Raw genomic sequence first — 5,889 nt, forward strand, 5'->3', positions numbered from 1 at the left:
CAATATGTCGGCCCCTGCCATCACAGTTTTTAAGGCTAAAGTCACCTGAACGAAATTTTCTGAACCATCGTTGACACGCACGAGCGTTTAAAACATTTCGATAAACTTCTTTGATATTCTTTGTGGCTACAGAGGCGTTGTTTCCCTTCTTATTTCAAACAGAATTACATGCCAAATATGTGTCTCGTCGTGTGCCATCACTATAAGGGATTAGAGTATATTAAACTTTACACATTTTATAGGCTACACTAACGTGACGGCTAGGCGGTTCGTTTAACTATTGGGGTGGGTAATGAAAGTGTTTGAAAACGCAACATTAATTTCTTGACGACCAAATATTTGGGTTTATACTAGAAGACCACTGACAGAAATACGGACTTATGCACATCTACCTTTGATTGCATTCCAATATGTGTCCTGTGTCGTTTAGTATAATTTTTGAAAATGAATGTGATTTAAACGTACTTTCTTTGTTTTTGTAGGTAAATATACGTAGCTCATGGTGTATCTGTCTATAATTCAAGCCCTCTGGTGATAAAAATGCCAATATGCTATTTATTATTATTGGGATAATCAGTGTGACTCAACCACACTTTCGATGTTATTCTTAAGCAAATATTCGTGGCTCACATAGATTGTGTATATATTACAAACCTTCTTTTTAGAAAATCGGGCTCATAAATCTCCATTTTTGTTCCAATACAATGTAGTCCACATGCAATTTATTGTTATATGTGATAATCGTTTGACAACAACTGAAGGTTATGTATTTTCATTATAAATATATCCGTAGCTTATAGAACTTCTGTATATATTCACTGCCCTCTGACGATAAAATGGACTAAGTGATTCTAGATTTTTAGAAATATAGTTCATATGTCATCATTATTTTATGTTAGAATCAGCTTTTCTTAACCAAACTTTTTATCTTTAACCTGAAGGTTAATATAGGTAGCTCGTGCTCCTTCTGGGCATAATCAGATCCTTCTGGCAAACAACTGACTTCCATTTTATTTAAGTTGCCATGTAAACCATTTGTCATTTATTATTATATGTGGAAATCAGCATGGCCCATCCATAGGCTCTGTTTTTCTCACATAAATATACGTGGCCCATAATGATTGTACATATACTTTAAGCTCTCTGTAAGAAAAACGTTCACATGGCACCTGTTTTGAGATGTGATCCATACGTCATTTATTATTTTATATGAGAATTCGGGTTTCGATACTCGTGGTGAGCAGAGCACAGATAACTCATTGTGTAGCTGAGGTAAATATCTGTGCATACGCTGATTTTTTTAAATCTATTATTTTTAATTTAGATAAAAACAAACCAATATAACTAACGTGTTCTGGTAAATATTGAACATAATATATATATATATTCTTAAATTAATAACGAAACTACCACTGTCAGTCTAGAAAATTTAGCGAAGTAACAAAACAGCAAGATTCAGTGGAGTCCACTACCACTGTCAATATACAAGACTCAGTGAAGTAAGAAAACTATCACTGCCAATCTAAAGAATTCAGTGAAGTAACAGACTATTAGAAATTTTAATAAAAAAAACAAAATTGTCACTGCCAACCTGTTAGATTCGGGTATCCTTCCTCTATACATGATTAAGTGGAGCAACTAAATTATTACTGCCAATCTACAAGTTTTAGTACAGTAATATAAAGGGAAGATTCTGTGGAGTAAAAACATTACTTCTCCAGTTTACAAGATTTGTTGGAGTAACAAAATTATTTCTCTCGGTCTACAAGATTTGTTGGAGTAACAAAAATTAATTCTTTCAGCCTACAAGATTTGTTGGAGTATCAAAATTATTTCTTTCAGTCTACAACATTTGTTGGAGTAACAAAATTAATTCTTTCAGTCTACAAGATTTGTTGGAGTAACAACATTATTTCTTTCAGTCTACGAGATTCAGTGGATAAAGAAAATTGCATCGCCACTCTAGAATCTTAATGGAAGCTATGAAACTGACATTGCCAAAGTAGTTACATAAGTATCACTGTTAATATACAAGCTACAGGGTAGATACAAAAGTATCACTGTTAATATAAAAGCTACAGGGTAGATACAAAAGTATCACTGTTAATGTAAAAGCTACAGGGTAGATACAAAAGTATCACTGTTAATATACAAGCTGCATGGGCATCCCTTACTGCGCATGTCACAAGGTTTTTAGTGAGTTAAATTCAAAATATAATTAAACTAATTTTTGTCTATATAATACCAAGCCCCAAGAGGTAGGTCTGTGGACTTACAACGCTAGAAACCGGGTTGGATACCCGTGGTGGGCAGTGTACTGATAGCCCTTTGTGTAGCTTTGTGCTTAACTAAAAACAAACAAACAATATAATACCAATTAGTATAGCAGAAAATCGTAGCTAATATTCAATACTTTAATATTATATAAGTTTTAAGTCCTTAAATCTATCAAAAAAATCCTGAATTTCTCCTAGTATGAGAAATGTGACATTATTTCTCTAAGCATCCCTTCTTCTCTAATATATTCATCACCTCTTCAATAAATACAAAGTTTTAACGTAAGTCACTATAATATCGTGATCACTCATACAAGGCACAACTTTCCTAGCCTTCAATCGTTTTTGTTACAGAGCCATCAAATAGAAAATGAGACCCCTTTTACCACATCCACCTGTTACATCCCCTCTTTCAAGATATCTTAATTGTTCTCTCTTATCTTTAATACTATATTAATTTTAACCAATAGAAAGCCAAGGTTCTTCATCTATCAAATGACGTATTATATTACGTTGTTTTCTGTACAGAGAATTGTCAATTTCTTTTTAGTACAAGCTTTGTTCGCAAGGGAAAGATATCGATTAGCTTGGATGAATCTTTAACGGTTCTTGTCTCATAGACAGAAAGCCAGAAGAATTGTGATAGTTATGGAATGTCGTCTGCTTTTTGCGTGTATTTTATTTTTTTCTTGACCGAGAAAAAAAAAAGAGTTCGTGAGCGACAATTGAGTTAATTTAGCCTATTTTTGTCTGTTGACATTCTAATACACCGTGTGCCTGTACTATTGTGTAGGGATGATTCAAATGTCATCCCCACTATCTTGTTTGCATTGTTTTTGAAGAATTGGTTTTAGCCATCCCCACATTTACTTCCTGTTTTGAAAAGTTTTTTCTTTACTTGTACTATATAGATTATCGGGGATCTAGTAATATGTTAATATTTTACAGCTTACCAAGAAAAATAATGATAAGCAACAAATGTATCGGACTGATACAGAATTGAGTACGTTATACCAAAATAATTTTCCTTATACATACCATTATGGCATGTGACAAATTCAGCCGATATAAAGATGCATTGATTTGTTTGTTTGTTGAATTTAACGAAAAGCTACTTGAGGGCCCTCTACGCTAGCTATTTTAGAACTAATAGATTGGAGGCAAGGCAACTAGTCAACACCACCCACCGCTAACTCTTGTGGCTACTTTTTGTTAATGAAAAGTGGGATTGATCGTAACATTATAACATTTTCACAGTTGAAAAGGTAAGCATGTTCAGTGGCAGGATTCGAACTTGCAACGAAGAGATCGAAAAGTCATATTAACCTCCGACGGAGGTTATGTTTTCAACATTGTATGTGTGTGTGTGTGTGTACTTGTTTGTTTGTGTATTTGTCAGCAAGATTTCTCGAAAACAGGTGAATGGATTTGGACGAAAATTGGACACATTTGGACTATAGCCCAAATTAGAAGTGCTTAGTTTTGGACGGTCAGAGTCGCAGCAGGATCACGAAAAAAAAAATCGCTATCTGTTAACATAGGGATTATTTTTGCTCTATAACTCAGCCAGAAATGATCGGTTTTTGATGAAACTTGGTGGACGTACGTAGATTATCATTCTTCATTTTCATGCAAAAAATGGTTCATGTCCATTGACAACGACGGACATACGGATACATTTTCATTTTATTATTATTATTATTTTTTCTTTTTTTTAGGGCCGAATATGATCAACGTTGAGTGGCGGAGGTATACACTCTGCCTAGTGCCCTCTAGTTAGTTTGGATGATTTTAAAGAACTAACTAAAATGTGTAGGGAAGTCATATTGAGGAGGTATTTCTATATCAAAATATACGTCACAATGTAGATGAACAGCTACAAACATTTGTTTCTTCCAAAGGTGAAATAATTCTGAGTTAGTTGTTAAGGTATTGATTTCATCAACTTTTTTTGTAAAGCACAAAGCTGTATAATGGGATATCTACGCTGTGCCCACTATAAAGATCGAACCCTTAATTTTAGCGTCATAAAATATGAAGCGTTTACTACCGAGTGATGTTTACACATATGTTTGAATATGTGATGTACAACAGTTTTGGTAGATCTTTCCACGCCAATATTGACTAAGCATATATTTGTCTCAACTTTCTATTAGAGATAAAAGTTTGTTTATGAACTTTGAACTTTTTAGTTGTATAGTCATTTATTCTTCATTAATTTTGTAGTTGTTAACTGGTGACTGATATTTTAGTTACTGGAGCAACTGTTGTTACTACTACTAATAAAAATAAAACATGACACGAACAATCTTCATCTTGTTATTTTAATACGATAGCGCTAAAACCATCGACTGAACCATCTGAAGCAGCTATAAATCTAAGATTAAAATTATATTTATACCAGGATGGCCGAGTGGTTAAGGCGCCAGACTTAAGATCTGGTCCTCATAAGAGGACGTGGGTTCGAACCCCACTCCTGGTATTTATTACCTATAGAAAGAAATAGTGTCGAATTGTGTTTTAAACTGGTTGTTTTTATCAAATTTAAAATTTAAAAAGATTTAGAGCTTACTTAAAAACAGAATCATTACACTGACATGTTTGGCTGAAATGAACAGAAGTTAAAGTTCACAAAAATGTTCTTTTTATTCCTATACATATATTGTGCCTTGATCTATATTTACAATTATATCCAATGTTAGTTTTCATGTGTTGAAGATTTATTTTTCATAAGAGGTGAAATTGAAAAGAGAATCTGTGACGTAGAGGCCTAACACATTCTAAGATTGGCCTAAATTAATTTAGATTACTGTATGGTGAAGTAAAATGGACTCAAAACTCCATAGCTATCTAATGATACATCAACTTGAACCAGTTCAAAATATAGTAGAAAAGTGAGTTTGAATTTGTTTTAGAAGAAACGTATGTTTTTACTTGTCACGAACAATTCTAAGTAAAGCCCAAACAAAGTATAATAATGACCAGAGAGTGGTTAAATTAATTTAATATCTTAGTGTATGTGTCGTTAACGAAACAAATTTTAGGATTGTCTTTCTATAGAAATTTTTTTTTTCGTTTGCATCACCTCCTTCTTCTGGTAGCTGAGTGGTAAGCCTGAGAACTTATATAAGTATAATTTGGGGTACAATTATTGCAGTATATAGAGCGCTGACTGCCTATTTTACAGCTTTTTGCTTAAAAAAAGAAACATTATGTGGCTAAGGAAACTATGAATTTAAAATTCAGGATGAGTTACCACTAGTATGGCCGAGTGCTTAAAACATCATACTTAAGATTTGTTTCTCAGTAAAAGGATGAGTGTTTGAACTCCACTCCTGGTATAACTTTTGTAATGATAGAAATGTTCTCAAAGTCCGGATGTCTCGATAACCCGGAAGAACTTCTTCATCACAAATGCATTCAGATTAACATGATTTTAGTTTTCACATTGAGAATCACCATGTTCTTCAACCTATTGTTCAAAATGATGTGCAGAAATTTCGTGGAAAACTGAAGAAAAAAGTGACCTTTCAAAATGTTCTCATGTGTACTGAAAAACACCCATGAAAGAATTCACACAAAGTAATGCAAAAATCTTCGACTCAGCTAACAT

The 5,889-nt window shown here is 33.4% G+C and overlaps 1 non-coding gene across 1 annotated transcript; it reads left to right on the forward strand.

Moving 5' to 3' along the window:
• Positions 1-4,675: 4,675 nt before the first annotated feature.
• Positions 4,676-4,758, forward strand: Trnal-uaa. Its single transcript has one exon. It is a non-coding gene; the product is annotated as a tRNA-Leu (tRNA).
• The last annotated feature ends 1,131 nt before the right edge of the window (positions 4,759-5,889 follow it).

The sequence above is a fragment of the Limulus polyphemus genome, unplaced genomic scaffold (assembly GCF_000517525.1).
Source record: "Limulus polyphemus unplaced genomic scaffold, Limulus_polyphemus-2.1.2 Scaffold1897, whole genome shotgun sequence".
NCBI classification, from domain to species: domain Eukaryota; kingdom Metazoa; phylum Arthropoda; class Merostomata; order Xiphosura; family Limulidae; genus Limulus; species Limulus polyphemus.